The sequence below is a fragment of the Gnatocerus cornutus genome, unplaced genomic scaffold (genome assembly GCF_029298725.1).
Source record: "Gnatocerus cornutus isolate USDA-ARS CGAHR unplaced genomic scaffold, icGnaCorn1.1 Chromosome12, whole genome shotgun sequence".
In the NCBI taxonomy this organism is placed as follows: Eukaryota; Metazoa; Arthropoda; class Insecta; order Coleoptera; family Tenebrionidae; genus Gnatocerus; species Gnatocerus cornutus.
In genome coordinates this window covers 1,214,413-1,221,025 of record NW_028275360.1, presented here as the reverse complement: position 1 = coordinate 1,221,025, position 6,613 = coordinate 1,214,413, and positions in this window count along the sequence as shown.

Sequence of the window (6,613 nt, the reverse complement as noted above, 5' to 3'; positions counted from 1 at the left end):
TCTCCATGAAAAGCGGGACAAAATATGAGAAAGGAAAATAAGAAAATAGAATCAATGGAATTGCATATTTTTGAATGAAACATGCACATCAGTGACATTTTAAATTTCTTTTTGATTATTCTCTATTAAAAAAAGCAGCGCATACGTCGTAATCGCTATATAGGTGTAATACACGTAGAGCAACGTAAAAACTAAAAGTTTTTTAAATATTTTGAATTTGCCATATTAATGGGGTCGATAAGACAGGGCGCTTTCAAGCTTAAGAAAACTTAAACTGCGCAGCATTTTATTTAATTGCGTAGTTTGTCCACGGTGGGAAACAAAATGGTGAGTTATGTTAAGCATTTTTTTGTTTTTTATTTAATGTTTGTAATAATTTATAAAATGTTTAGAGTCAATCGGGCGAACACTTAGAACTGTAAGTATTTTTTGTGGCATAATTTTAATTGTAAGGACAAACCTGAAATTCATGTATTCAGTGATCCAAAGGACTTCGAGGACGAAATATTAATGGAAGAGACCCCATCACCGCCGCCAGAGATTTCTCTACTCACGAAAGGCTTTCTTAAATTTATGAGAGTTAAAGATAAAGATTATGATGGTTACTCTGGCGGAGGTGGAGAACGTGATGGTAGAGAACGTGAGGGTGGAGAACGTGAGGGTGGAGAACGTGAGGGTGGCGAACGTAATGGTGAAGAACGTGCTGATGAAGAACGTGATAGTGGTGAAAGAGGGAACATGGAAGTATCTTCAATTATTGAAATGTTTAAACGTTTTACTGTGAAACATAGCTTGAGATTCGTAAATTATATAGGAGATGAAGATTCCAAAACAAACTCTGGTATTCTCAAAGCCAAACCTTATAGTGAATATTTTGTTGTCAATAAGAAAGAATGCGTGGGACATGTACAGAAGAGGATGGGCACCCGGTTACGTGATTTAGTGAAGAAAACTGTTGAGGAAAAGATAGTCAAAGGCAAATTGACTAGTAAATTAATTGACAAGTTAAATGTATACTATGGTTTGGCGATAAGAAGAAACTGTAATTCAGTAGACAAAATGAAAAACGTGTTATGGGCTACTTACAACCACCACAGTTCTACAGATAAAAACCCTCAACATCAAAATTGCCCTGAAGGTACAGACTCGTGGTGGAAGCGAGCATCGGCAACAAATACTCTTTCATCGTTCAAACACGATTATACTCCACTACCAGATGATGTTTTGATTGCAATGAAACCTATTTATAAAGACCTGGGTAAGGATGAGCTTTTGGAGCAGTGTGTTGGTGGTTTCACACAAAATAATAACGAAAGTTTCAATCAGTTGATCTAGAAAATTACTCCTAAAATAATTCCGGCTGGCTCCACAATCGTTCAAATTGCTGCATTAATCGCTACTTGTACATTTAATGAAGGAATATCAGCATTATTATTAATTATGCACGGTATGGATTTAAAACTTGGTCGAAATTCCCACGAATATGCCCGAAAAATTGATGAAGACCGTGTGCGCGCAGCCGAAAAAAATCAGCTAGCGAGACTCGTGAAGCCAGGATTCGTCATAGACAAGAGCAAAAGGATGCCCTCGACATTGCAGCTGCTGCAGGTTCTTTACTTTATGGCCCAGGAATCGACGACTCAATGTAAGTAAAAAAAAAATATTTTTTTTCCACTTTTATTGTTACTTAAAACTTTAAACACGTTTTTCTCGAAATTTTACACAGGTCTTCAAGATATAATTTACAAGGGCTTGACGGAAGAATTTTTTGTTCAATTACAACTATTAAAAAAAAAAGTGAAAAATTTTCACCAAAATTTGCATTTTTTTGTAAAAACGTCTGCCAAAAATACAATTTTCACTCTTTTTTTTCCTTTTCTCAATCCCTAGTTTATAGTCCTAACTAAAACACGTATTTTTTATTTTTACTTCAGATGATCCTGTAAGAAGTTCTGCTGTCAACGCGGAGGGACCTTCTCTCCGAGGGACTACCGGAAATGACGTCGTAATGGCCGAGTTTGGAATATTTTCCTTTGAAAATTTTACATTATCTTTGTAAAATCTGTTTCTTTGTTATAATAAAAAGTTTGACTAAAATTTTTCATTTTTTACACATAGTCCAACATGCGCAACCAAATGAAATAAAGATTTTTTATTCAGTTTATCAACTACGATTTAAGTATGGCAGCGATAACCCCAAACACCGCATACCTACTAAAAAAGCCGCAAATTAAATTCCTTTCATAAACTAGATTGACAGTTGCCTTTTTCGTCACATAAATGCTTCTTCTCAACCAAGCGACTCATCATCTTTCTTGTGCATAGATGATTCTTTAACAAAGTTTATAGTTGATTGTTAGAATTTAATAAATAAAAACCCTTTTAACTACGCTAATAACACGCAGCTAGCCTAGTAGCTAGGGCTTTGAAATCTACACAAAATTCAAACCAGAAAATTATAAATAGATATTAATTATTAGATAAATGATTTACCCCATTATTCTCTAAAATTTCGGTCACCAACGAATTCGATTAGGATAGATTTTAGATTTTATTATTTACACGGGAAGTTCAACAGAGTTGAACACTAAAAATTCTGGATTTGGTAAATCTGTGGACGTGGTTCTCAGTTTACTAGGTCCTTATTTAGACAAGGGCCATTGTCTCTATATCGATAACTGGTATAGTAGCCATGATTTGTTTTTATGGTTGCATGATCGATTTACGAATGCATGTGGCACTGTTCGGAAAACAAGAAAAAGAAATGCCTAAATTGACCGAACAGTTGAAGAAGAGCGAATTAACTTGTAGAACCTGCGAAAATAAGCTCCTCGTTCTAAAGTGGTGCGACAAAAACGTTTTTTTCATATTATGAACATGGCGCTATTGAGCTCACACGTGTTGTATAAAAAAAAACACAAAAAAAAGATTCCCTTGGCAAAGTTTCAGATGGACTTGATAGGCGAAATACTGAGGAACACTCTGTGGATAGAATTTCAACAAGAGGTCGTCGAAATGCCGACAATCCGACAACTAACTGGACATTTTCCAAAAAAAGTTCCTCCAAAATCCAACAAAAAATGTACTCAACGCAAATGTGTTGTGTGTTCTAAGACAAATGTAAGAAAAGACACTGTTTCAATGTGAAAAGTGTGATGTTAGACTTTGTGTTGTTCCTTGTTGTGAAATCTCTCATACCCAAAAAAATTATTAATGTTGTTTAACCACGATGAAAAAAATGTTTGTTTTTGTAAAGCATATAATTTTTTTAAATTTATATTTTGTTAAATCATAATATCATTATAAATAAACAATACCTTTCATTTAAGTACTACTTATTAAGTACATTCAATATAATACTTTACTTTATAGTACTTTTTTCAAAAGTACAGATACATCACGCTAGAGCGAGCGCGAACGTAGCAAAAATGCTCCGCACAGGCGGGTCGCGCGCTGTCTCGAGTCGGCCGCAGCAAAAGGGTTAAAACCACTGAGGGAATCAGCGATGAAGACGCCATTGCGGGTATGCCCCTACTTCTGACAGACACGGCACACACTTGGTGGAATCAAAGAGGGAAGCATTCGCACCTCCGCGACCAGCATACAAGAGATTCTTAGATAATTTCGCGGAACCACAAAACCCGCGAACCCCAACAGATACATTTGTGACAAATAAACAACACCTGACCGATCAAATAAAAGAACCGCTGACTGAGGTCACCAAGGTGGACATCATTATCGACTTCGCCACCCTCCTTACGAAAGCAGAAACAATCGAGGAAGATCTCCTGAAAGAAAAAGGAACCAAAGAACACCATAACGGCCACAACAACGCACAAAGAATACGAGTTCTGTCGTGGATATGGACGCGTAACCACCGATTGTCGAAAACGCATAAAAGCTGAGCAGAACAAAGAAACTCCACCGCCAGCAATAACAACTGGATCTAGCCCGGCCACCGTTAGGCCCCCAATCAACTTTAAGGGTGCAATCGGCCTGGTTATACTCGATGTAACTGCCTGTTACTCTGCCCTGTACAGTTTGTTTCGATTTATAAACGTTTTATGTCAAATCCTTGTTTCAAAAGGCATTTATTGCAAGGAAACGTAAAATTTATTTTTAATCGTAACGACGTAAATAAGGTGCCAGCTTAAAAAATGAGAATATTAATTAAATTTTAGTAACATTGGAATCCAAACCATTTCTAATTGAAAGTTCTTATTGTTGGGAAACGAACATTTTGGGATGTTGATGATAGAATAAGTGTATGAGAACATGTATATTGTGGTTTCTAAAACCACTGACTTTCTAATTTTATTAAAGGCATTTACTCCAAAAAAAAAAACGTAATAGTATATTAAGTATTAAGAACGGTAAGGACACTTTACCGATCGAAGACAATTGTTTGGAGGAGCGCAGCGACGACTCCAATTATTGCCTGAGATCGGTATAGTCCTTAACGTTCGTGATGCTTATAATATTTTTTGCACGATAGACAAATTTCAATTATTTTTATAAAACTAAAAATGTTTCCAATAATTGACATTAATTGTTCTTCAATAATTCCTGAAAACTCAAAATTTCGGTATGAAAATGTATATAAATTCTTTTTTTTAAATGACTATTTCTAAATTTTTACTTACCGTTCTAGAACGGTAAGTAAATTTTGTACTTACCATTTTGTTTATCTTGGTAACCAGTAAACTCAACTTACTGTTCCAACAGCAAGCGCGGTATTTAAGCAAAATTGTTCTATCGTGCAAAAAAATTATTTTTAAACGTAACTACGTAAATAAGTTTGGTAACATTGGATTCTGAACCATTTCTAATTGAAAGTTCTTATTGTTGGGAAACTAACATTTTGGGATGTTGATGATAGAATAAGAGTATGAGAACATGTATATTGTGGTTTCTAAAACCACTAACGTTTTAATTTTGGAAAATGAGAAAGTAAATTAAATTTTAGTACCATTGAATTCTAAACCATTTCTTGTTGAAAGTTCTTATTCTTGGGAAACTAACATTTTGGGATGTTGATGATAGAATAAGAGTATGAGAACATGTATATTGTGGTTTCTAAAACCACTAACGTTTTAATTTTGGAAAATGGGAAAGTAAATTAAATTTTAGTAGCATTGGATTCTAAACCATTTCTTGTTGAAAGTTCTTATTGTTGGGAAACTAACATTTTGGTATGTTGATGATAGAATAAGAGTATGAGAACATGTAAATTGTGGTTTCTTAAACCACTGACTTTTTAATTTTATTAAGGGCATTTACTCCAAAAAGACCTAAAATGTATTTTTAAACGTAACTACGTAAATAAGTTTGGTAACATTCGATTCTAAACCATTTCTAATTGAAAGTTCTTAATGTTGGGAAACTAATATTTTAGGATGTAGTTGATAAAATAAATAAGGCTTTGGGAGGATGTATGCATATTGTGGTTTTTGAAACCACTGACGTTGTGATTTTATTAACTGCATTTTCTCCAACAGGTCGTAAAAATTATTTTTAAAGCCAACTTAGAAAATAAGTTGACAGTTTAGAAAATAAGAAAATCAATTAAATTTTGGTAACGTTGAATTCGAAACCATTTCTAATTGACCTATTCTGCCTTTAGTATTGTTTGTCTGTCTTCACTTTGTGTATTTGACCTGTCCGATGTGGTTATTTCCTTTCCCATTCGTATTTTATTTTTTTTCCTATTTTGAGCTAAACTAAACTGTTGAAATTTAGTGTTTTGATAGTTATCAGTTTGTATTTTCAATTAGTTTCTTTGTGATTCAAAAGTTATTAGTTATGTTAAACTACGCACAAGTTTATTTCGGTAGTTCTCCGATGATTTCAGAACCAAAATAAATCTCTGAAACAAGGGAAAAGTAAGAAGAAAAAAAGTTTCGCAAATCTAGTCCTTGTACCTGCGCTATTTAGAATACGCAGAAAGCCTTTGAGCTTGGACTTTACGTGACGTCAGATTGAACTCACTCATTTTCCATAAAATTTCGGAATACAGAACATTTATGAGTTTATAATATATTGTTATAAGTGTATTTTTACGAAAGTGTATTAAATAGCACCACATTGACTAGATTCGTCTTTCAATTCAGAACACATCTTATGGGACTTAAAATCTCACAATCGTTGGTCTTTGTAGAATTTATATGCGTTTAACATAAATTAATATATTTTAAAGCTTCTATAAAGATATTCCGATTTAACGATTTAACCATAAAGGGCCCCACAAACCTCGTTCTTTCACGACGGTTTTGAACGACGGTTTCGACTGTTGGAACGAAACGGTCGGAAAAAACGAGGAAAAACCGAGGTCTGTGGGCAAAAACCGTCGTGTTGAACCCTAAGTTTTACTTGGACAACCTATTTACAAGTGTAACTTGGTTAGACTATATGAAAGAAAGAAGCTACGAAGTTACAGGAACATTTCGCGAGAACCTCATTCCCCATACCTGTCCTGTTACAAAGAAAAAAGATTTGAAGAAGGCGGCAAGAGGAACATACATTTCCGCATTAGATAAAACCCACGGAATAATTTTTGTAAAGTGGGCGGATAATAACATCGTGACGGCGGCTTCAACGTGTCATGGAGTCCAGC